This window comes from Apis cerana, linkage group LG16 (genome assembly GCF_029169275.1).
Source record: "Apis cerana isolate GH-2021 linkage group LG16, AcerK_1.0, whole genome shotgun sequence".
In the NCBI taxonomy this organism is placed as follows: Eukaryota; Metazoa; Arthropoda; class Insecta; order Hymenoptera; family Apidae; genus Apis; species Apis cerana.
Window position 1 is genome coordinate 3,802,624 of NC_083867.1, and position 26,232 is coordinate 3,828,855.

Consider the following 26,232-nt stretch of genomic DNA (forward strand, 5'->3'; position numbering starts at 1 on the left):
ACACACATACACACATTATATATATATATATATATATATATAGGTGTCATGCATATACATCGAACACAGAGCGAGAGAGACAGAGAGTAAGAGAGTCGCGCGGCTCGATGGCGGAAGTGGGGACAGAGCTTGCGCGCCAGCACGCGGCCGGAAATCCCCCCCTCCCCATCCTTCGTGCACCGCGGAGGAGGGAGGAACGGCGAGTTTCTAGGATGGTTTTCAGCCGTGGAGAAGGGGTGGAATGGAATGGAATGGAGTCTACGGTGGCCCAGCGGTGGGGAAGGGGCAGGGGAGGGGGTTGCAAAGGGGTCCGGAGATTGATAACGCAATTCCAAGACTGCCATTACCCCCGTCCACTCCCCCGAAACTCCGCTTCTATCTTTTTTGCCTCTCTCTCCCTCCCCTCTCCCTCTCCCTCTGCGCGAGTTTTAGAAATGTTAACTCCATAAATGCCACGTCGTGAGGCGTTTTTTCTTTCTTTCTTTCTTTCCTTTTGCTTCGCGTTGCTTCTCCTCCTCCTTTTTTCTTTTCGAGGGGGAGGAAAGTGTTTAGAGATTTTTAAAATTCCTTATGAACGAGCGAGCGGATGAAAATCGATTGAAAATTAAACGAGAGATCGTTTCGTAATTTTGAACGTTGAATTTCCTTAAACGTGTAATTTTGCTTAAAAAAAAATCGTATTCTTCCAATAATAATAAAAGACGGTAGAGCATCGTGACTGGATTGATTCGTGAAATGGTCTGACACAATTATAAGAAAATTCAAAGCTGTTATTTTCCTCGCGTTGCTTTCTCGAGGGGAAGGGAGAGAAAGGGTTTTTGGCGTGGAGAGTTTGCACGGAAGTTGGAAACGTAGTTGGAAGCGTGGCTGGAAAAAGGCCGAGGGTTGATCTTAATTCTAAAGGACGAAAAGGGGGGAATACCTGCGCAAGAGGTCGAGGAGCCGAGAGGAGATTGATAATCCAATTTCAAGACTCCCATTATCTCCGCCCACTAGCTCGCTCCAGATCCTCCAGATCCTTCGCCTTCCTTTCACGATTTTTCCCTTTCTGCTCTCCGCTTTTTCCTCTCCCTGCAAACAGTTGATGAATTTTATTAATCGACGAATTTTTCACACTATCAGCCGTGTTTGATTTCGAGAAATTTCGCTTCGAAAAAGTGGATTCTCGTTCGAAGAAAAAAACGAGATCCAATTGTTTTAAAATGTTTTTCTTTTTATTCCTCGATTAGGTTCAGGCTGGATTGAACGTAGCCAAGAATGAAGCCTCGAAAGGTCTCGAGAAGAAGAGAATTTAAATTCAAAGATTGGGAAGCGGGTCGGAAAAACGAGGAAGAAAGTTGGGGGAAAAAATAAAAATAAATTCGGATAGCTTCGAAAATCGCCAACAATTTTTAAACCGGATATCTTTCACGGGGAACGCCGCTATTTCCTCCCCGCTAGCCGTTTGCCGTCGGCGGCCCCCTCCCCGTTCCCTCAGGGAAACTGCGCGTTTTCGCCACGTTTCGCTCGAATCTCGCCGGCAAACTTTCCCAGACAGACTTTCGAAATACTCTCGAAAGTACTCTCGTAGGCCGAGTAAGCGAGGAGAAAGAATTTACAAAGAATTCGAAGATGAAAAATCTGGTAAACTTCCAACGGAAACGTCGAGAATTTTTATCGGCGCGGTGTACGGGAAGGAAGAGAAAATGGCGCGAAAAGTATCGATTTAATAATAATTTTTTTTTATCCGGGGCTTATCCGTGACTAACGGGGGCGAGGACTGTTAACTGCGAGGGGGTTGTTGTTGCTCGAGCTTTCGGAAAGTATTCAATAATTTTCGCACGTCTTTTTGAAATCGTCTCGCCAGAGGGGTTTCCCCTCTTTACATACGTACACTTTATATATATACATATCTGTATAGGCACAGAGAGAGAGAACGGTAAGCCCGGGACCGACGGCTGGATTTAAACTCGAGCGTGGAAAGCTTATACAAAGCTCCAAATTTATTGGATGGAAATCCTCTCGGCGTAAGCGTGCAACTTCCCTCGCGGGAGGGGGTCAAAGTTGCCCGGTTGGATTAACACTTTCCCATCTTCCGCTCGATGCTCCCCTCCCCTCCTAAACTTAAACTTCTCTCCACTTATTCATCCAGGATTTTTCGAGCAATTTTATTCGGCTACGAATGACAAATTACGTTTCAATTATGATCTTCTCGAGCGAGAAGGGAGATCGCGTGAAAATTTTATCGAGGTGGGGGATTTTTTTTTGATGCGCCGCTCAACAAGGATCAGTTTACATATTCTCGAAACGGCGTCCTCTGGCAAGGGTGCAATAAGGGTTAATATGTGTCCGTTAGGGGGGACGTTACGAGAGTTGGTTTTATCGCTCCTTCCGAAGGAGGAGGCTCGAGATTGGAAACTTTTTGCACGAGCTCACGCGCCACCTCTCCCATGGTCATCCGACGCGAGAGATGCAAAACGTATTTTCTCGCGTATTATTTTCACCTGGGGGACTTTCTCGCCAAGAAGAAATATTTTGGAGCGAGTGGAATATCGTTGAAATTTTTTTAAAATTTACGCAAGAAATATTAATGAAAAAATCTTGATGAAAATCTAACGAACAACGGAGGAGATGGAAAGAAAAGAGAAAAGGAAAAAATCTGCCATTGGATACGCGATATCATCGGGTATAGGTATTTATAGGGATAGAGGTTGGCCGCCACCCTCTTACACGCGGGTGAAAAGGGTACGGGAGAATTCTCGTGATCTGTTCGCGTACGATTCCCTGGACGGCCTTTCGGACGGGTTCGGGGCCGGGTCTGGTCTGGAACGCGTAACACGCATTTTTATCAAACGTTACGAGGACTGGAACGAGCCGGATGAAAACCAATATCTTATCCCCTCGTGGGAATAGCACACCAGCGCCACTCTTCCTCCACTGTCCACGCTCGATCTCTCTTGTTTACATACGCTCGTGATCCGCCACCATCTTGCCGCTCCTTTCCCTTGGAAAAGTGGTTAAAAACGAGCATGGTTAAGCGTTTCGATCGTAGAGTCTCAAATCGGAGAGATTCTACAATTTTTAAATTTTTCTGGCGAGCCAACTTTCGCTACTAATTTTCTCGCTCCCCGCATTTTCAATTCGAAATAATCGTTTCCGTGTTGCATTCGTTCGTATTCAGCGCGTAATAATAACGCTAGACGATAGACGGAAGCCATTTTGCCGCGCATACTGATGCGGTGGACGATCATTAAGCCTGTTCCTTGCCCCTTAAAATGGTCGATGAACGCAGCCAGGATATACACCTGTGTCGTACATCCTTATCTTTCCTTTTGACACGGCTCTTGATTTTTATAATATATATATGTATATATATATATATGTACAGCGGCAACGATTATGTCTCATTTACCCTGAAAACTGTTGGCACGCTCTGGCAAAGGCAAACATACCGTTTTCACACGTTCCCATCGCCTCGTGACACGAACTGCGAGAGAGAGAGAGGGAGGGGGAGGGAAAGAGAGAGGAAGAGACGAGCGTGTTACTTTTTCATAAAAGAGCCAAGCGAATTATCGCGTTTAATATGAAAATTGGTTTAATTAAAAGCGGTTATTTTTCTCCTTCGATCCTGATCGAAATCTTGGCCGTCATTATTCAACGAGAAGATAAAACTATTTCGACGAAGTGAATTGTAAGAATGAAGTAAAAAAGTCATTCTTTTTTTTTCGTTAAATCGAGGTTAGGTCACCAATTATTCGTGTTTTCTGCTTTTCATCGCGTTTAAAATGGAGATTGGCCGATTAAATTGGTTGTTTTTATGGATCTCTCTCTCTCTCTCTCTCGTTCGATCTAATAAATTGCACGCTTTCGAACGACCGTTTTCATATATTTAGCGAGGAGTCCTCGTAAAATTCTTCGAATTTCGTTTCGACTTTTCGAGTAAAAAAATAAAATCGTATTTTAATTAATTAACGACAACTAATTTCGTTGGATTAAAATCAGGTTAACGTTTTTTTAAAACTTTCTTTTCCCTTTCTTTTCTTTTTTTCCCCATCGATCTTCGACAAAGAGCAAAAGGTTTCAGTTTGTGAAAACTGCTCAATTAACACCGCTTCGATAAATTAACCGGTAAACCGCCATTAATTCTACCGGGGAGACGCGTTCTAACCAAGATTTTTTTGCGAAGGCGTATATTTAATCCGGGAAGAAATAAAGGGTCGTTTTATTAAATTAAGGTTAACGCGGGCAAAGTTGCACCGTCCTTCCTCTCCTTCGGTAGTTCTACGTGTTCCAGAAGTTCCGGCCGGGGATTTTAATGAGCCAGCACTCGATCGGAACTCGAGGCGTTCCCTAATGAGTCGATTTTATAGTCTCCATTCTAGTTGAGGAGAGAGAGAGAGAGAGAGAGAGAGAGAGAGAGAGAGAGAGAGAGAGAGAGAGAGAGAGAGAGAAAGGAAAAAAAGATGGAGCCAATTAATTGGTTAAACCGCGCGCGATCTCCTCGGTCCGCGGCGTCTTTTATCCGGATTTATCCGATCCTCGTTCGCCTAACCGGTGCATTATCGAGGACAGTGGAACGAATATACAGGACGAATCCGCGATTTATTTACGCGGTTGAGGAAACGATCGAGTTAATGCAATTGAGAAATACTCGTATATATATCGAAATAAAGCCTCTTAGCTCGTTTAAATTGCATTAGGGGAAATTAGAAGTTTGTCTGTCTATTCATTTATTCGTTTATTCATTGCTGAAAGATCCGAGAAGAAAATAAAATTGTTGTTAAAAATGAATGAATTACATCTTTTTTCCTTTTATAAATTAATACAGCTTGGAATATTGGGGGGAAAAAAAGGAAAAGAACGCTTGAACCAATTCGATACGACAGAGCGTAATAATAGAATAAGATAAAGATAAATCGCGCGACGGTCGCGTCGATAATAATAATCGCGAAACAGGTTAAACGATTGTGAAAAGATCGAAGGAGAGGATAGGCGAGCGCAATGGCGGTTGTTTAGGCGACGCGATTCCCTCGGCAAAGTCCGCCCAATCTCATTCCGAGTAATCAGATTCAAATTTGTTACGGCTAAGTGTCCTAATCTAGATCGAGCGGGCCGATAGGTGGCCGAGCTTACGTTCGTAGGCCGTATGTTGGCGCGAGAAATGCTCTTCCAGTGGAGTAATGCGGTGTTTATCGGCCCGTATCCCCATCCACGATCCCGCGCGCTTAGACCAAGAGGCTTGTGCTCGCCCCACCGATCCCCCTCCATATATATATAGATATATATATATATATACCGTTCCGGCTATCATTGTCGCAGCCACGCTTACGATTTCCGCCGCAAATTCCGTATTACACGGAATTTCATGGTATCTCGTTGGAACAGGTGATCACGATCACGTTTTGGAAATTAATTACGCGTTCTCGAATCGAAAATTATAGAAGATGTACCGTTTCCCGATACACGCTTGTTCGCCGACGATTCGCCCGACGATACGTAACGTTTTCGAGTGAGTTGCGGAACTTAATGATGATAGGTTTTTATTTATGTTATGTTCAAGTTGCAACGTTTACCGTATAATACGATAAAAATATAAATTGAATGTAAATTGTTAATAAATTATTATTATTCCTCGAGAAAAATTTATCGCGTATTCAATTCGACGTGTCGAATTCGAATTAATTCGAGCGGTAGCATTTTCGATTCGTTAATGAGATACTTAGTAATTTTTTACTTGTAAAAATTCTAAAATCAAATTATATTTACAAATCGCTACGAATAATTCCCAGCGTAAAAATTTCAACGATCGTTTCGAAAAAGCATCGTATAATATGATAAAATATTAAAAAAATAAATTAGTAATAAGTGTAAATAATAATTTATCATACATTCAATTTAAAAGAATAACACGCAAAATCTACGATAAGAAAATATAAATTCGAACAATACGATGTAATTTTCGTTTTGCTAATGAGACGCTTAATAATGTTTCACTTAGGATGAAAAATTCTAAAACTAGACCACATTTACAAATCGCTACGAATAATTCCCAGTATAAAAATTCCAACGATCGTGACAACGATGTTTCGAAGAGACGTCGTATAATACGATAAAAAATATTAAAAAAATAAATTAGCGTAATAAGTGCAAATAATAATATAAATGATTGATATTTGTTAGAAAAAAACTAATCATACATTCAATTTAAACGAATAACACGCAAAATCTACGATAAGAAAATATAAATTCGAACAATACGATATAATTTTCGTTTTGCTAATGAGACGCTGAATAATCTTTCACCTAGGATGAAAAATTCTAAAACTAGACCACATTTACAAATCGCTATTTACGAATTATCGCAACTTCCGGCGAAAAAATTCCAACGATCGTGACAACGATGTTTCGAAACATTTACAGCCTCGTATAATACGATAAAACGTAAACGATCGCCGTTTCGAGTCACTTTATCGTGAATCGCGATAGTTAACGATAATTAGTGGAGAGATATGGAGCCGGAGTCGAATTATCAAAATGCACCGCGGGTTTCCACGAGTGTTGCGAACCGATGAATCTTCGGTTTCGGAAGTGATCGCACGGCTACAAATCCACGGCCCTCCATATGCATATTTTCACAATATCGCACGGTCCCATGTTGCCTCAGGATAGGTACACGTAGATCCCTCATAAGGGAGATATCGTTTCCGAATCAAATGACCCATTCCGTTTTAGTGGCGCCATTTAACCGACATCTATGCGCCTCTGGCCATCCGACACCCGAGGTAACCGTTACACGGCAAACATAGAAAGTCTCGCCATCGGGCTTTCGGCCATCCCTCGATAATACCCGACGTTTGCCGTACACCCTCCGGAACTCTGCGTATCGCGACCACTCTCTCCACCAATTAACAGTCCTCTCGTTTTTCATACGGAGCTTGTACCTTTCAAATTTTATCGTCGCAGCCTCGTTTCGTCCTTCGTATACTCGATATCTATTGCGAACGTGGGAAAGTTATGACGTAATGAGAAGTGTAAATTTAAATATTGAAAATATATGAAATATTTCTCTAAAAAAAATATAAACGTTGGAATATTATTTATCCGTGTTATTTACAAATTGACTCGTATTTCAATTAAATAATAACATTTAATTCGAATATACAACAACAGTTGTGGAAAATTAAACTCGCCAGTTACGTTACGCGGTTTTTCAACCGGTCAATGTCCGACTGAAATTTAATTCGCGCGATTAATTTTCACGCGTTTAACGTACACTACGTACTTACTCGCTCGGTAAAGAAAATTTACTCGCTAACGACTGAATTACCATACGAGTTCAAATAAACGAATTGATCGACGATTTCAAGCGTCGCAATTCCCTTCGAACCGCCTTTCTCACTAACTCACCATATCCCATTGCCTCGAAAATACTGTTGCTCGAGTAACAGCATCTGGGACCACATCCACCGCGCTCGGATGATATGGTTAGGGATGAAACACGTGTTCGATGTTCGAGGTTGGACTTTGTGGATCCCAGTGGGCGGTGGAAAAATAAGTGGAAGGGTGGATGGAGTACGTAAGACGTCGTTACGTGCATCCGGCGCTTCCACGGAATTCGATTCCGGTGCTCGCACAAGTCGAACGCCTCCAAGTTCACCGCTTCTCTGTTTATTGTACGAGGACACACTTATAAGAAAAAAAAAAAAATCTAAATCATCCGCTTGGAGATGATATTAATGCGGGTGACGCGCCGTAGATTTTCATTTATTCCGCGGAGCGCCATTCCAATCTGGCGTGCTACCAAATTGGAAAGCGGCACAGTTGCGAACTTTTCTACCCTCTCAGAAGAGGCAGACTTGGCCTCGGACTTGGAGACTGGGAGGAAAGGGAGTATGTATCACGGGCAAAGTAATCCAATTCATGGTGGCGAAGGTTGGCGGTGGCTTCCATTGATTCATCGGACAGTCCAGAGAGAGAGAAAGAGAGAGAGAGAGAGAATTAATTGAAGTGGTTTGCGAGGAATATAAACGAAAATTGGATGATATTTTTGCTATAGTTAAATTTAAATATACGCAAAAATATGTAGATTTTTAAGAAGAATTTTAATATTCATTTTCGAATAGATATTTTCTAATTTCTTTCAAGATATAAAAATTCCGCTCCTATATTATTTCCATATAGATACATACATATTGTCGTCGAAAATAAATTGCAAATAATAATGAAAAATAATCTTTTGAAAAATCGTATTAAAATTTAATTACAGTTATGATAATTTCTTCAAAAAGAATCGGCCAAAATGATTCGTCGAATCGAACAGCGGTGCATTTTCATCGAAGGAAAAAAAATACATTCTCGCATAGCTTCCAATATTGGCGTTGATCCAAATTGAAAAATACATTCACGATGTTTCCTTCGCCCTAGCGGAAGGCAACGCTCGGCCATGATCCGCGCAGGAGGGTGGAACCGAATGATATAATGGATCGTGGAAACGCGGCTTGAAAGTTAGGGGGTCGAAGGGGCTCGGCGGTATAACGTAGGTGGGGGTGGATTTATAATGAAAGCCGTGGAGTCGGACTTGGATTTGCGAGGGCACTGCCACAACCCTCACCAGTCACTCAGAGAGAGAGAGAGAGAGAGGCCACCCATCCAAAGAGTCGGTGATCCACGGCGAACCAACCAACCCAGCCGGAGGTGGCCGACAAGGAATCCAATCGCCACGTGATCTGTATAATAGCCCTGCTAAACCTTCCTACCCTTCCAGACCTTCTTCCATTGCAATCCCACGGGTGGAATTGCAAATAACGAACGTTTGGCCTATCGCAGGTATTACAGTGCTATTCTCTAATAAATGATAAAGTCGCGCGATTCTACCGAGTGTTAATATATATCCGCGTAAAGAATTGGATTTTAGAGACGAAAAGTTGGTATACGAAAGTATTGGTCGAGGATTATTTATTAATTACAAGCGATTCAAGTTTTTTTGGACGTAAAATTGGGTTATGATGGATTCGCAACTCTATAAGTGTGTATTATAGGTGTAGGTATACTTTTCTGTTCGTATGGTAATTAATTTAAAGAAAAATCGAAACTATCTATAATTTTGATTTCTCTTTTATAAGAATATATTTATCGTGATTTTTCTTTTTTTAATAAAAATGAGACCAAACACGATGTAGTTGAAATGATTTTGAATTAATAACGATAATATTGTTACGAATTTATATATTGAATATAATATACGAATATATATATTATATATTACGAATTAATATTGTTATGAATTTATACGTATCTCGTTCGTTTACATTTTTAAGACGTTCGTAATTCTCTTTTGTTCATTACGTTGTATATTTTCTTGTCACTATTGAGACGAAAGTATTAAAAAAAACTTGAAAACGAAAACTCGAATTATCTCCAAGTAAAATGATGTAATTTGATCGTTTCACTGATGAGGTATCGTTTCTACTCGCATAGACTGCTGCCATCTATGGAATTTGTTTCTGTTGGCAGTCTCGTTGCCAGGTCGAAGGAGAAGATAATTTCGTGTTTTGTTGGAGTGTTCAATGGAGAAGAGCGTGAAACGAAACTATAAATTTCGTATAAGTTGGTCGGTGCAGCTGGTAACCGCGATATGGCTACGGCTTAATTAACCTAGGATGCAGAAGCATTAGACCGGATGGGATTTAATGAGGTTTCATGAGGGATCGGCTCGACACGCACGTGAAACTTTAAATGGGAAATTAGCTGAGAAACTGCTTCGCACGAAATTAACTTGGAGCTTGTCAGTGTATTGTTTAAAAGAGAGATGCTATTTTAGAATCTTTTATGTTAATTGTGTTATACGCAGATGATGTTTCAATGTACCCTTCTTTATATATTGTTTGCTTATTACAAAATGAGGTTATGTTTTATCAAAAGTACTCTTCGCGAAAAGTATATTAATAGGAACTAACCTAAAATAGATTTGCGTTCAAATTAAATGTTTCTTAACAATTTAAACGTATCTTATGAATATAATATATATTTTTTCTCTCTTTCTTAGAGAGAAATCATTTAATACACTTTCTCAAAGTAAATAATAAATATCTTAGATTTTCAAGCGAAATAAATAAATCAATAGTGCTATTCGGTAATGTTACAATTTATCATACGAAACAATAAACCACAGTAATTAAAACAAAAAACTTTATACCGTCATAATCATTTTGTACAATTTTATTTCATTATATAACCTACATCTCCAAAAGGATTTTAACAAAGATTTTAAGTCGATCTACGATCAAATCGAATTAATTCAATCATCGTTATGAAACACTTGGATTCAAGTGTCTCCATTTCTCAGAAACTTTTTTCTCCTCGAAATCATCTCGTCTATGACCCTCGATCGAATCGGTTTCGCGTTAGCTCGCCAACTCGAGGGTCAAATGGCAACGGTACAAAGTCGACATCCGCGTGGACGAGCGGGAGAGGATTAGTCGCGACGCATTATAACGCGAGCGTTGATGAGAGAAAGGAACATTCGTGACCGACACTAGGATGTGCTCCAGCAGTCCCTCAGTGGCTCGTTAAGGCATTTGCATTTCATTTCGTCCCTCTCTACCATTCTCTCTCTCTCTCTCTGTCTCCTTCTCTCTGTCTCTCTCGGCTCTTCCAGCTCCTCTTTTCCCGTATAAATATTAATGCAACATCCTCCACTCCCGTGAGGGGTTTTTGTTCCTCTTCTGCTCCCGGAGAGCGGCACCCTCCTTCTGCCTCGAGTACTTTGAATGCTGATGCGCTACCGGGGCCTTTCTTCCTCTCCTCTTCGGGAACGGACTCACTTCTTTAATGAAATACGATTTATGAATATTTCCGCGGCTCTTTCGGGAGGAGGAGGAGGAACATCGAGAGCTGCGTCTCGATTATTATCGAATGGAAAAAGTGTAAAATTGGCTGAAAAATGAAAAAGGATTTCTTTCTTTCATTTTCGATTCGTCTTTAAATTATATGATCAATATTAAAACATTATTCTACACTGTTTAATTTATCTTTATATCATAATTTCGAATGAGAAATATTTTTATACAAATATTTGACGAAGAAAAAGAACAAAACTATAAGATTCTAGCGTCGAAAAAGATTGCACAATTAAAATGTGCAAGACGCGGCTCTTCCCTTAAATCCAACCAGTCTGCGTTATTAGAATGCGAGGACAGCTTGGGCTTTCCGTATTTTCGCGTTCGGATTTCCGCGTCTCGCGAATTTCTTTGAAGTACGTGCCGAGGAACGGTGGCCGTGGAGGAAGAAGGAAGGAGATACGGTGGATAAAAGACGGTGCGAGAAGGACGGAGAAGGTGGGCGCACGGTTTGTGGAAGTACGGAGACAGTAAATATATACGGAATAGCCCGGGGTAGGTATATGCAGGGCGGTAACGTGGTAAGATGGGCCTCTGCATTGCCGGCATGATTGCCTCTATGGCACATCGAGGCAATCCCCGCGGCTACGTGCCCGACATACATCCGCTTCCATCTTACTTTCTTTTTCCTCTCCTCCCTCCCCTCCAGCCCACGTCCCGCAGCCTTTCTAGTCCGCGGTTTTCGCCGGGGAAAGAAGATCTTAGATATGCAGCCGGCACCCATGCCGCGACCGGTATGCCGACATTATGTATATATATGTACGTATTTAAATGTTGGCAAGTTGAAACTTTTATTTAGAGACGTATTTGGGTGGTTTAATAAAACGAGGTTGGATGCATGCTGGGTTAGGTTAATTACCGATCGAGATGGGGAGTTAATTCTTCTATGTTATGTGCGCGTCTAAACGTCCACCCGGTATATTATATTGACAATTATGGGAAACACGTAACTTTTATTACATAGGATATCTCGTTTATTTGTGGAAATATTGAAAAATGTTTCGAATAAAAGTTGCACGGTTTTAAGGGATGGGTATTGCGGCGTTATTGGTTCTTCCGAAAGTGGACGCGTAAAGGAGATGTGAAGGTCAAGTTTATTATTTTAAATAGAACCTTATGCCTTTTAATGTATCAGTTTACGTATCTTGGCATTCTGTGTAAAAAAGTATCGAGGTATAAACGTCGAAGTGTTATTGGTTTAGGAGATATTTAATTATATTTAAATATCTTTTAAACTAATAATTTTTCGATACGTAATCTAATACTTTTTGATGCAAAATACAGAGATACATCAATTTATCCATTAAAAAGTATACGATTACATTTGAAAAAATAATGTCAAGCTTCATATTCTATTCACGCGTTCGTCTATGAAGAAACAAATAACATCATACTATGCCTCTCTCGAAACCATTCAACTTTTATTCCAAACATTTTTTAATATTATCAAAAACAAACGAGATATTCAAGGTAATATATATATATATAGGACACTATATATTATATTATTTTTATATCGCATATATGCATAGTTTATATATATCATATGTATAAAAAATATAAATATTTCCAGACTCTCATGCTTATACATAATATAAGCTACACATGTATCTATTTGCAATGATGGTATTTCAAAAAGATAAGCATGGTAAGTATCATTAGATTTAAGAAAACTGTAAAAAAAAAAAACAAAATACCACTCTAAACTATAGTAGCAGTAAAAAGTAAGTATTTCAGGTGAGTATATAAGTATATAGAATTTCATATCTAAAATTTCATAACCCAATTACTTATGCAATCTCCAAAATCGAAAGATTTACGGAATATTCTTGTTTAATTTATTCTAAAAATATAAAAAATATAGAAAATTCCAAGAATTTTGACAATTCTTGGAAAAATTTCTCCTATCAACTTATACAAAATCCTTCTAATACAAAATTTCTAATATAAAATTGAAAAAATGATCTTAACTTAAGGTGCCCGAAAATTAAATCTTAAAATTCCAGGAAAAATTTTGTAAAATTTGTACTTCTTTTTTTATTATGTGTTCCTAATACAAAATCGAAATTTCGAGTAGCAAAAATTTTTATTTTCACAATTTTGTGAAAAGGTGGCACGTGAAATCTACTTACCTCTTTAAAATTGCTGCATTTACAGAAATCATTTTTGCAACATTATTATTACTACGTATAAAATTTGTCATATTTACTTAATATATTACCATTTTAACTCTTTTGCAAAAATATATATACAAGATATTTCATCTAACATTATATTTTTGATTTATATTATAATTGTCCATAGCTGAAAATCTATCAAAGTGAAAATGTAAAAATTGAATAGTTTGTTGGGCATAATATGCTATAAAGAATTTCCTAAATTTGTGAAAGTCAACTTTAATTTCTTAAAGTTATATTTTCTAATGCGTCATTTCGATAATATCGAATCATGTCGAAAAATTATTACTTTCAAATAATATATTCCATATAATCCCCAATATAATCTATATTTATCTATTGATTAAAATTATTCCTTAATTTTTCATTACTTCTACTATTTCACGATTATTATCATAATTATTATAATCTTTCTATAAACCTAACAAAATTTCCGCCATTTCTCCGCTAAGAAAAAATTTATAAATAAGAAAAAACCATAAAACAATGTCGTAAAATTAAATTATATATATATCACGAATCATTCGAATCGAAGGGAAGCTCGATACGATCGAAATCCACGCGATCATCAAAAGATTTCGTGGCTTCTCAGTAAAGTCGCGAAGGTAATTTCAGAGAAGCTCCACGGTAAAAGCTGGCGGCACGAGGCGGCGGTAGCTCACCGACGTTTCATTAGCAGAAGATGCTCCCCGCGGAGTCGAACTACGTAGAGAAACGGAGAGAGCGAGAGCGAGTGCGAGTGAGAGAGACACGATGGAGAAGAGAGGAAAGGGGAGGGCACGATTCCAGATCGAGCTCGAAGAAGAAGGTGGAACGGAGAATGGTTGGAGGCGGGAAAGCGAGATTAGAATCCCGTGCATGGTTGGAGGCGCGTATATCGGTCAATAACTCACGTCCAACGGCGTGTATCTTCCTTCCAGATAGCTTTTCCTTATTCCCTCGATCTCGAAAATGCGATAAAATCATTAGGGGACGATTTAATTTCTTCCCCAATCTAAGTGGAACGTTTCACGATACTTTTATTAATTATGACAATTTCATGGGCAAGTTTTTATATTTACGAATTATATCCGCAACAAATGTGGAGAAGTTTCACATTTTATCCATTTTTCAATTCTATAATAACTTATCTTGACTTTTCATACTGCTTACTATCATCCACAAGTATGATAGTAATTTAATTATCAAAATACCTTTGCCTAAATTCTATGAATTCCTGCGAATCCACTGCTATTACACATAAATCAACAAGACATATCCATTCCCCGATCTCTACTACAATCCCACCGTACCAATTAAATTGCAAACGATTCGATATTCGCACTCGTCGTAGTGTTGCAACGAAAGCAGGTGATTGTGGGAAAAAAGAAGAAAAAAATCCAGGATTGGAACCGATTTCGGCGTATACCTATAAAACGATTTAATTGGGCCGCCGCCGTGGCACCAATGACATTTACATCCGCGGGAAGACAAAAGGGAAACGAACAGCCGAGATACGTCAGCGGAATCGGCACACAGGCCGAGAAGCGGTCCGCTTTGATGAGGTTCCACGGCCGCCGGTTCGCTCGTTTCGCAGCGGCATAAATGAGAGGTGAGATTAAGCCGGGAGTGACGTATGGTACACGCGCGCCCTCTACCCAGGAAAAACTCTTTCTCTCTCTCTCTCTTTCTCTTTTTTTTGTATTCTGCGCGCGCCAGAGTGAAGAGGTAATGGAAGAAACATGGAGGGATCGAATGAACACGTTAAAAACGCGGGAACAAAGAGCAATGGAGGGGGATGGTGGAGCGGGCAGAGAGTGGGGAGAGGATAAATAACGCGTTGCAGGACAAAGGAGTTGCAATCAAAATTGCCCTGTTCCGTATATTCCGTATGCGTTTCGGTGACTTTATATTGAGATCACTTGTAAATAAAGAATAACCGCATGCATATGAATGAATTATTTATTCTTTTGATTCAGTTTATTTATCGATATTTAAACGAATTATACGTAACTCTTGGCTTGGCGAGGAATAAAGAAATTAAATTAGCTAAGAAATTGACTTGTCGATATGTTGTTCGAAAGAGAGATGCTATTATGATTCATGTACTGTTTGCTCGTTACAAAATGAAGTTGGATCTTCGCGAGAGATACATCGATAAAACTTAAAATAGATTATAATTAAATATAATATATATTTTTCTCTTTATTTAGAGAGAAATTAATTCGTCCAACGTACTTTCTCAAATATAAATAATAAATTTAAACGAATTATACGTATTATATATACTCGCTTATGAAAAAGAAGAAAGAAGAATAATTCGTTAACTCTAAATTGTATCTCGAAACGAAATAATTATCCTAAACTATCTTATCGCATAATTCCCATAACAGGATGAACAAAATAAAATAAAACCTCTCCCCCCTAAAATCTAAAATTAACTCTAACTCTAAATCACGAGGTCGAAAACTGCTATTAACATCAAATACAACACGTATGTCATAAAAAACGTGGCCGCGTAGAATCGTACGTATAATCTTTGGGGTGCAAAGCGAGCAAGCGATCGAGCTTGTGTGAAGGGGGAAGGGGAGGGGGAGGAGGAGGATGGAGGCAGCGACAACGAGGCGGTTCGGTCATAGAGGGGTGTTCGTATATATGCCAACACGTGGGATTAACTTGTATCCCGTAAAGCCGGCCGCCGCCAGCATACAAAGGTTGCTCGTAAGTCTCTTCGGATACCTGGCTAACGAAAATTACGATCTTACTAGCACGAGATTCTACTGTATAACCGGCACATTAGTTTTCCCCTCCCTTCTTCCTTTCCTCCTTCGTCCACGACATTTTCTCTCGCCTACGCCTGCCCGCGAAGGAAGAAACCAAAAGAGGTGGCCTGCCCATCCTTCCCTCCCTCTCCCTCTCTCTCTCTCTGCGTTCGTAATTCGTTTCTCCCTTCTCGCGATAATTCTACCTGCTCGAATCGATATCTCAGTCGAAGTTGTAACTGTGAAGATCACGAACACGAGGGTACGGCGGGGGTCCTTCTTTGAGAGAGGGAGGGGAGGGAGAGGGGAGGGGCAGATGGTATCGCATATGGACGGCGTGGAAATAATTATTGGAGGAGCGGAGTAAATGGTGGAGAGGAATAGTGGTGTTTTGGCGACGAAGGACGAAGTTCGTTTTTCGATTTTTTTTTTTCTCGTCCGATCGAAACGGTTGCTGAATGGTGTATACGAGAGGAAAACGTGACGAATCGTTATTGGGTATATTATTATTATTAGAGTAATTTATATTTTACGCGATCTTCAAGTAGTATTTTTCATCGTGCGATGCATGAAAAAAATTTTAAATATTAAAAAAAAGGTCAGAAAAATATATCCTATAATGAGATAACCAAATAAAATTACTTTGGCGTGGCGTACGATGGAACAACAATCCGCTGCATTCAAAATCAATATCTGCAATTTCTCCGAGAATATATATTAATCGATAAAAATAGAAACGAGGTGAAACGAGGGAAGAAACAATTTCGAAAAAAAAAAAAAAAAAGGAAAAGAAGAAACGCTCACCTCCGACCCAATGAAATTCGTGGTACGATCAAGCTGTCCAATAAATGCAGATAGACGGTAACCCGTCTTGCGACGAGTTAAAACAAAAAAGAAAAGAGAGAGAGAAATAGAGAGGGAAAGAAAAAAAGAAGAAAAAGAAAGGGAAAAAAATCCCCTCCTCCTCCTCTTTTTTTTTTTCACCGAAGGCAGAATTTAACGTCGCCATTATGCAGAACGGGTTGTATTGGCAGAGCCTCAATCCCAATTCCCAGGGATAGCCTAGCTCTGGCCGAATGGCAAAGCCAAACAAACCTTATTTATGTCTCAATTAAACCCGGGAATGGGATGCACCCTCGATGGAGCGGCTCCAGACAATAAAGCAGTCGAAAGAGGGAGGTAGGTAGAGGCAGGAGAGGAGACGGAGGAGGAGGAGGAGGAGGAGAGCGAAGAAGAGTAGGAGACGGAGGTGGAGCAGGGAGTGTAAGCGGAAGAATGGTGCGGAGGGGTCGGAAAAGAGAGGCAGAAAGAGAGAGGGAGAAAGTGAGAGGGACAGAGGGTGTCCAGAGCGAAAGAGATCAGGGGATGGAGATGGAAAACTGTGGATCGTTGAACGCCGACCTCTGGACTCTGAACTTTCAGGGGTGGAGAGAGAGAGAAAGAGAGAGAGAGAGAGATCGGTTTTAGCCTCCGGATTCTGCGTATATCCGAAACTGAACTAAATACCAGGGGGACAACCGAGCTACCGAGGAGATAACGAGCGAACTCGTGAAACGGCCATAGATCAACCGGCTTAATTATCTCCACGCATCGCTGCCTACCCCCTTCTAATCGGCTGCGCCTACACCCACGCCCTATATCCCTCCTGCCTTTCGCATGGAGCGAATATATGTATATATGTACACCGTCCAATATTTCTCTCGGATCATGATCCTTCGTCCCTTGAAATATAATTTAATCTATGCATGGACTATTGTGCGAAGACCGGGTTCGATGAGAAGACGGTGTATATTTCAAATTGGATCATAAGCGACTGTAATTGTACGGAGAGACGATGACACGAAGACAGAGTTGTCTCGCTGTTGATCGAATATAAATCCAATAAAACTTATATATTGTTTAAGGAAAGAGCGAAAAAAACGTTGAAACATCCGCACGAGATTAATACCCCGTTTTGACGATGTGGGCAGAAAACCCTTTTTTACTGGTATATTATACCCATTTTCGTAAGCGGGCAACGTATCCGGCCACGAGTTTAAAACGAGGCATCGCCGATTTGAATATTTCATGCTTATCAACTATGCATCACGTATAGCACACTGTCTCGCCGCCGCCTCTATTTACAAGAGTATCACGAGGAATCTTAAGTTTATTCCCACTTCGCCTCTATGTTTGTACGCAATAAGATACCTCGATATTCCTCCTGTCCAACCCCTTCCTCCTCCTCTCCCTCCTCCCCCTCCCCTCTCCCCCCTTTACTCCCGAAGGCAACGCACACCGCCGAGCCCTCGTTCCTTTTTATCTCCGCAAAGTTTCCACCCCATCAGCCTCAACCCTCCACACCTCCTCCCCCTGCGTCTCTCTCTTTCTCTCTTCCCCCTATCCCACCATCGCCACGCGAAACCACCCTCTACGCGACCCGTAACCTACCCTCGTACACCTCCTACGAAGCGGAGGACGGCAGTGATGGCGGCAGTTACGGAATCAATAAAAGTGGTGCTCATGCGCCTCAACTGCCGTCGCTACTGCCGGCCCGCCGCCGCCCCCTCGCCCCCTCCGCCCGAATCCTCCATCCCTTCTTCGCGGCCTTCACCGTGACGCCGATTCAACCCACCTATTCCGCACCTTTTCTATCGCGTCTACATACACTCTCTCTCTTTTTCTCTCTTTCTCGGTGGATAGATACTTCTCTCCTGTTCCCGTCACGGATCTTCCCTCTCGCCTCTGCACAGCCTTCCAGTGGATCTTCTTTCTCCGTCCCGAGAAGGTTTTCCTTCTCCGTTTTTATCCCGATAGGCCTTTCTCCCTCTCACTCTTTTTCTATTCGCCTGGACGGGTGTCCTTTCCTTTTCTGTTGGGCGCGCCGGCGAATGTTCCCCTCTCTGTCGCGATACCGTGTCGCGATCTTTCGTCTCTCTGTTCTGCACACGTGGATTTGCTCGATCTTCGTCGGTTGGTTCTTCTTATTACGCGACGGTTCTGCATTGCTGTCTTTTCCTATTATTCTGGATTTCTTCGACAATTTCTCTTGTACTTTTTCGAAACGTATACGGCTTTTGGAAGTATGTGTATACGGATGGAGATTTTTTTCAGGATTGGGGGAGTAATAGGTTGAGGGGTTAGGGGTTATACTGAACTTCGATGGGTCGAGAGGTTGTAATGGGGATGGGGAATCGGGTTTATATCCGTCTTTGTTGTTGGAAGATGTAGATAAATTAGACGAATTGTAATTTCAATTTGATACGTGCAATAGTAGACTTTCCTTCGGAGGATCTCTTTACGAGACTTTTATTTCATGTTCGTTTTTCTTATTCATGCACAAATAATTGTGTGATACGTATTTCGTATAAATTGTATCCATTATAATTCTATAAATATCAATAAAATCAATAATGTTAGATAAATGTACCTTTCATATTCATCGAAAATTTTAAAAATGTGACAAAAGTTTCTCTTTATTTAATAAAATGTTATTGTAAAAATGTTGTAACTTTCGCGCCTGTTACACGCAAAACTAACTAATTCGAAACCAGGACACAGCCTGGACATGGAACGAATACGATTGTGCATGAACGAAACCTCATTTGATCCCCTGGCGGGTCCAGCTTCCCGCCGGATTCAAGTACTGGCCGTGTTCTTTCGCTCGTGAATGAAATAATCCAAATTCGGATACGAATGAAAAAATTCGGATACGAATTATTCACTTTTTTTTTCGAAAGTTTTGGACAATTGCGCATTGTGGATATTTTTTGAAATTCATCGAATCGTATAAAAATCGGATGAGAATATCTGGTAGAAAATAATTTTTGTCGTGACGTTAAAAATGTACATGGCTATGGTAAATTTTTGGAGATTGAACGATATTTTCTATTGATTCAATGGAATATTGTATTTTTCCGCATCGATAATTGCAAATACTAAAAATTATGATAAAGAGATCACATTTTGTAAAGAAAAAACAAATTCTTTTTATACCCTCAAAATTATTATATACGTTGTCAATATGGAAATACAATATTTTTACTGATAAAATTTTATAATCGAGCTTCCAATTCGAAATTTTATTATTGTACGATTCTTATTTTTATGGTCGTATTTTTCCTATTTAAAACAATCGATTTATTTTCATGATTCACGCACGAAGATAAATTACATTGACGTTAGATTTTCCCTCGCGAGAATTCTTGACAGAAAGAGGCGAGCATAATAAATTCTACCAAAACGTACGAGAGATTAAAAAAAAAGCCGTGTTTCAGAATTTTTTTCATAATTGAGCGTGGGACGGCAATCCGCGTCAAAAACCAGCAGACTGGCCCATTACACTTTTATCGATGCCGGTACGTGTGACAAACGACGAAGATTATTTATACACCGAAATAAAATATTTTCCATTCCGGCCGAGAATATCGTTGCAGATCTAAAAACTACGGATAGAATTAAAAAAATATGGGATAACCACGCGTGTATTCCGAATCTCGCCATCAGGAATAAATCCAAAACGCAATGTATCTTAAAAGATAATCCAAACGAACATTTCCATTATATAATAAAATGTGAACAAATTATAGCGTCTAGCTCGAAATGGAAACAGGGGGAAAAAAATCCTTATTTTGATGAAAATTTACGGCCAGAACTTTGTCAAGTTTCATCAGAATAAATTTAACTCGCTTTTATAGACTTCAATTCTAATTATTTATCGTCCCAATCAAAGAAAAATCCCCCTGTTACCTTCTTCCAATCTTCTTCCGAACAAGCCACAAATTACACCAGACTCCTCTCGTTCCTCGCTGAACGAAACACATTTCCAACGACACGCTTTATTTGGCAACCACGCAGCCATCTTGTACGCATCAACAAACGTTCGAATAGTTGCACGATCCGCCGTTAAACGAGAGAAGCGTGCGCGCATGATCGTAAATCTATCCGTATATTTCGACGAAGCGTAACAACAACGTCGTGCTGGCTTCGATCGCGGCGTGCGGTTGATCGAAGCTGACCCACCGCTAATTTCGCGGGTATCTGATTAATTAACCGGGGGGATACAACGTTGCGCGGCCTGGCCAAACTGGCGATTAATCATTTTCCACCGGCCACTGGTAAACAACCTATCCCGCGGCGGTTGGTAGGTTTTCCGCTCTCTGGATTTTGAGGTAGGGGGAGGATGCAGGGTAATGCCGGAATAATGTTTCGCATAAACTGTGGCTAGTCGCGAGGAGTAGTGCGTGCGTACACGTGTGTGTATACGTGTGTATGTGTAGGTTAGAGCCGCGTTTTGGTCTCCCGCGAAAACAATGCCATACGTTCTAACGCGTACGCACCTCGTTACACGCGTATCGTACATTACACGTATGTTACTTGGAATCGATCCGGTTTGGTTTAGTTTTGGTATTGGTGTTGTTGTGGTCCCTTCCTGATCGAGCCAATGTTTTGCTTCGAAAAGGTTAAGGTTGTATTGCGTTGAGATTGGTTCTTCTCGATGAAATTTGCAAATTTTTATAAATTTAGTGATTTTGGATTTTGAATTGGTTAATCGCCGCTAGAAAAAAGCACGAAATCGTTCAAAAGCAATGGTAAGAGTTTGAGTCGAGGAAAAAATTTTAATTCCAAGGAAGGTTAAAAGTTTAGTTAGATTTTAATAATTTGTATATAGTTGGATTAATTTTAAGTTGATACATTGTTAAAAAGTTTAAGGATGATTTAAGAGAGAGTTTCATTACGTGAATGAAAAATGTAACTGAAAAAGGTAACTATTTTTGTCGGAAAGCTCGGCTCGTTATTACGCCTGTGACGAGCAACCTGCTCGGTTGCTCTTCTCTCCTCCTCGTAGAGATTCTCGTAATTAACACGAAGTACTTTTAATTTAAGTAAAACTTGCTCGTGCCTTTATTATAAGATATATCTTTTATATTGTACAATTATTGTAACGCGTTGCATGCGTTTTTATTAACAAGAACAAAAGGAAAATGCGGAATGCAACTTAACAATATTTTCTATTATATGCCATAATGATTCTATTCGATGCTTTGCAGAAGATTTGAATTTCTTACTATATAATTCATTCATAAATTATTAATAAAATTATTTAATGAAATAAGCTACAAAAATACAGTAGCGATATATACACACATATAATTCAATAATCGTAAATTTTTGGCGAAACTTATTTAATAATAAAAAAATCGAATTTCAATGAATTTGCATAATTTCGTTTTGTATAATTTTGAAAAAATAATTCCAAAATTGGATTTTGCAAAATCGTCTGTCTCACTGTCCACAGCTATCGTCTCAACTCGTGCATCCGACCGAGAAACGTTCCGCCGGTAGAAAACAATCGTCTTAAGGGTTGGTCGGTTACAAGCGATCCGCAAGTTTTTCGGTTGTAGAAACGACGAAAGAATGCTTTGGAAGGGGAGGGAAACGGACGATCCTTTCACGTTGAATGGGTCGTACTCTCGAGGCGGAATAGGCCATAGCTGCAACAACCAATGGGGCAATGCAGTCGTGCCAAAGTATGGTGAGCACGTCTGTATAGGGCCGGTTGTTCGGGATAGCCGAACGGTGCGCCAACGTGGTTATACGTGGCACGGTGTGCGATATGGTGTTTTAACCATTGGGTAACTCTCGGAGGTTTCCCGGCCGAGAGACAAGTTGTGCCACTAGCCGCGTGCCACTAGCACCGTGAAAACCGCCTATCCTATCCGTGGCGATAAACGCTCCTCTTTCCGCTTAGACGGCTGAAATCACGGATCCTACTTAGCTACGTGGTCCATAAATAATGCAAGATGCCTCGTGGAACTCGTGCACGGCCTCTCTCTTCGACGCGTTCGGCCGAAAGAATTCGGTAGCGTTTAACGAAACGTGAAATGGAATTGTACAATGGATAAGTTTTACTTGCTTTCGTATCGGAGTTCGATTTTTGTACAATTCGAAGCGAAGATTCGATATCAAAGCGAAATAATATCGAAATGTATCAAATAAGATTGATGTAAATTGAAATCATTAATATAAAAGTTAAATAGTACCGAATCCTAGTGAAATATTACGAAAAGTGCCGAATAGTACCGAATGATAGCGAATAATACCGAAATAATACGAAATATACCGAATAAAACCGAAATATTACGAATGGTATTGGAATACTACCGAGTGATACCGAATAGTACCGAAATATACCGAATAAAACCGAATCAAAAATAATCAACTTAATTTAACCTAATTTAATTTTAACTTATATTTCGCTTCTCTACTCATAGATTACTATCACAAAATACGTAAAAAAGTTTAGTAAAAGATGCCCCAAAACGACGTTTAACCGTACTTTGGTTTAATATATATAATAATTTATTTCGATTAGTTTCCCAATTTCGATAACGATGGTTATAAGATTAGAGGTAGATATCGTACTTTGAAATAATGGTATGGATCATTTAAAATCTTCCCTACCGGGTTCGAGGGCTGTGAAAATTAGGCACAAAGTTCGCCGAGAGGTTCTCATCAGATAAAAACTTGGAGTATCAGCGAAAAAGTTGAAGAATACGTACGAGTAATGGTGTTCGTTTTGTCTTTATCACCCCTAAAAGATGTTTCCAACTTTTTTTTTTTCATTTCGCGTCGCGAAGAGGACTTTCGGTTGTTTTATCCTTGCCTCGGGGTTTTCGCGCTACGATAAAATAGTCAGGCGTTATTATACTCGAGAACGTTAACATCACATGGAACACCGAAGCACTAATCACGATAAGAATTATTTTAGAGGCGCGATAACATGGGAATGTCAACCGGTTATCGCGATTCGCGCCATTAATGAATTTCCACCGTAAGTCATACGCGCGATTAATCCGTGTTCCCTCGTATTCTGCATTCGATAACGGTTCTCCGTCGATTTATTGTAATTTCGCTATCGAAAAGAAAATTCGTTTCCTAAGTAAAAAAGGAAAAGGATCGAAGATAAGCGTATTATCGGTTTGCGTCTGATTGAAAATTATGTCAAACTGACTTCTCATTGCGAAAATAAAGTGTTCTGTTGTCCGTAAATCATGTTGGTTCAAATTTTAGAAAAATCCTGCTCGACTGCACAGCGCCACCAGCTCATTAACCGTATCTCTCGCTCGTTAATCATCGTTCCATCGAAATCGTGAATTCCAGGGGAGATTCGCGTAGATTCTCTAAAACAAGAGAGTCGCGCTTGAATACAAATTATACATACATTAGCAATTTCTATTTTATTTTCAAGATATTTTTTAAAAAATTGTTTTACCTTAACCTAACCTAATCAAATACAAAACTATATTCTAAACGATATCGGTCGAGAAAAAAGTCAATCTTGATGATATAAAAAAAAAAATTCGATTGTGCATATCTAAAACAAGAATCAAACATAATTTCGAACGTTGTTTCTCGCGCGTCGGCCACTCGTGCCTTTTGTCCTGAAACAGCACAATACAAGAGCTCGGTCACGATAACAAGGGCAGACATATTAGTCTTGGTACCGGCAAGCCTGTAAGATGTAGAACGTCCGTTCTTATGCAGACCACTCTCTCTCTATCTAGAGAGAGAGAGAAAGAGAGAGAAAGGCGACGGTATAAAAAATATCAATGGCCGCCCGTTATCGAGAGAAGTTCTCTTTATACGTACACCTAAACGCGTATATACCGCTCTTTTTAACCTATGTGTGCGCGCGTTACTGTACGTTCTTGGCTGGGTATAGGTGGCGTAGGGGGCGCTAATGTCCGCCGTTACTCACGATTCTCATTTGCAAGATTGCCTATACATCTCGTGGCATCCTACCATGACCGTCCTTCTATACAGGTTCATCGGTGTGCGTCAAGCTACATATAACGGGTGTATCGAGCGTTCAAGTTTCGTGGATATTTAGAGATCCGCGTCGAGCCCACTTCGACTCTCGTATAAATATCAAACGGCTTTAAATTATCGTCCCATGGAAAACTCGCCTTTTCTATACTCTTCTCGCCGTGTCTCCTTGCCGTGGTTTATCGTGTTTGAATTTAAATTGGCGAGGGTCGTTTCGTATCCCAGCCTCGACGAATGGATCATAAAACGATCGACCTCGGCTATTGGCACCTTTTTTTCCAGGCCTTCGGAGGAAAAGCCTCGGTCAAACGGAGCTATACCGGAGAAAAAACACTCGTGCTCGTGGAAGTCAATGTCAGGCCAAATTGCTGGCGGAAAAAATGCGCTCGGTTGCTGTGGCCCTGGCGTCGAGCCGCAGGGTTAGGAACTGTGCGGCACAACAATGCAACTTCAAATTGCCGTTACCTTGAACGATACGGTTTTTTTCTTTTTTTCTATTTATCTTTTAACCTCCCTTACGAACAATGACCACGGTGACCCTTTAACTCTGAGCCTGATTTTTCAACAACGTTTCTTCTTTTTCGTTCGTTTTTTTTTTGGAAACGGTTCCAAGGATTGATTTACAACACCTCGGTCATTTTTGAATCGCGTGAGCTGCTTCTGCCTCGCCATATTTTAAGTCGAACTTTTAAGTAGCACGATTCAAGTGGAATTTCGATAGATCTGTCTATAACCGATAACAAAAGAGTCTCTTTTCTCTTACAAAAAATTTTCAAAAGTTAATTATTTCGTTCGATCGAACCAGCCAACGATCTATGATCATTCGCGGTATTAATCAAGCGTATTAAATGCGGAGAGGAAACGTTTAAGTTTAAAACGTTTCATCGTATCCTCATGCATGTTTTACCATCTGGACGCGATCATTCCACACGATGTTACCCATCGTTGGCTCCTTTCATCGTGCGACTAGAACCGTGTATACACACGCGCGGCTAAGCGCAATTGCAACAACATGTACGGGCCAGAAAATACCTGCCAATTATAGCGGCTGCCTTATAATTACCTCCTCTGTCTTGCAATAAGATAAGATGGCCCATGCAAAATGGTCGTTCTAGATCAACCGCAAACAAGACCAGCCACGCATAGTCCATAATGGTGCTTCTGGAATAACGTACTGTTACGTGGGTGTTACAAGGCTCTACGGAGACGTAGGTGTAACTTTACGTTTCCTCGGATGCGCCAACTTCTTGCCAGAGGCGAGTGTAGTACGTCACTCTCTAAATTCGGTGATACGCTTCGCTTCTTTCGAAAAGTAATTAAAAATTGCCTGCGATGGATTGAAAGAAAAACGGGATTATTTTTGAAATTCGAGAAGTGATATTTGAGGTTTGAAGATGATTTTTAAATTTCTAGATTTTTTTTGGATAACTATGAGGCAATGTAGTCACGTTTCGTGAATTCATTCAAAAATTGGAAAGAATACTCGATCGATACTCAAAAATTCTACTTCTTCCCCTGCAGATTGCAAAATATTAGTTTTTATCTTTATTTCTGGTTAAACGGAATAACGTTTTAAGGATTAAAATTTTCGAATATTCTACTTTGCAAGTATTTTAATTGGCAAATTTT

General features: G+C 40.1%; 1 long non-coding RNA gene across 2 annotated transcripts in view; it reads right to left on the reverse strand.

Moving 5' to 3' along the window:
* The window catches only part of LOC114577874 (uncharacterized), a 71,227-nt gene that overhangs the window by 8,312 nt on the left and 36,683 nt on the right, over nt 1-26,232 (reverse strand). For both annotated transcript variants that reach the window (XR_009833111.1, XR_009833112.1), the window contains one exon: nt 923-1,071. This is a non-coding gene — a long non-coding RNA (uncharacterized LOC114577874). The remainder of the gene's footprint in view (nt 1-922; nt 1,072-26,232) is intronic.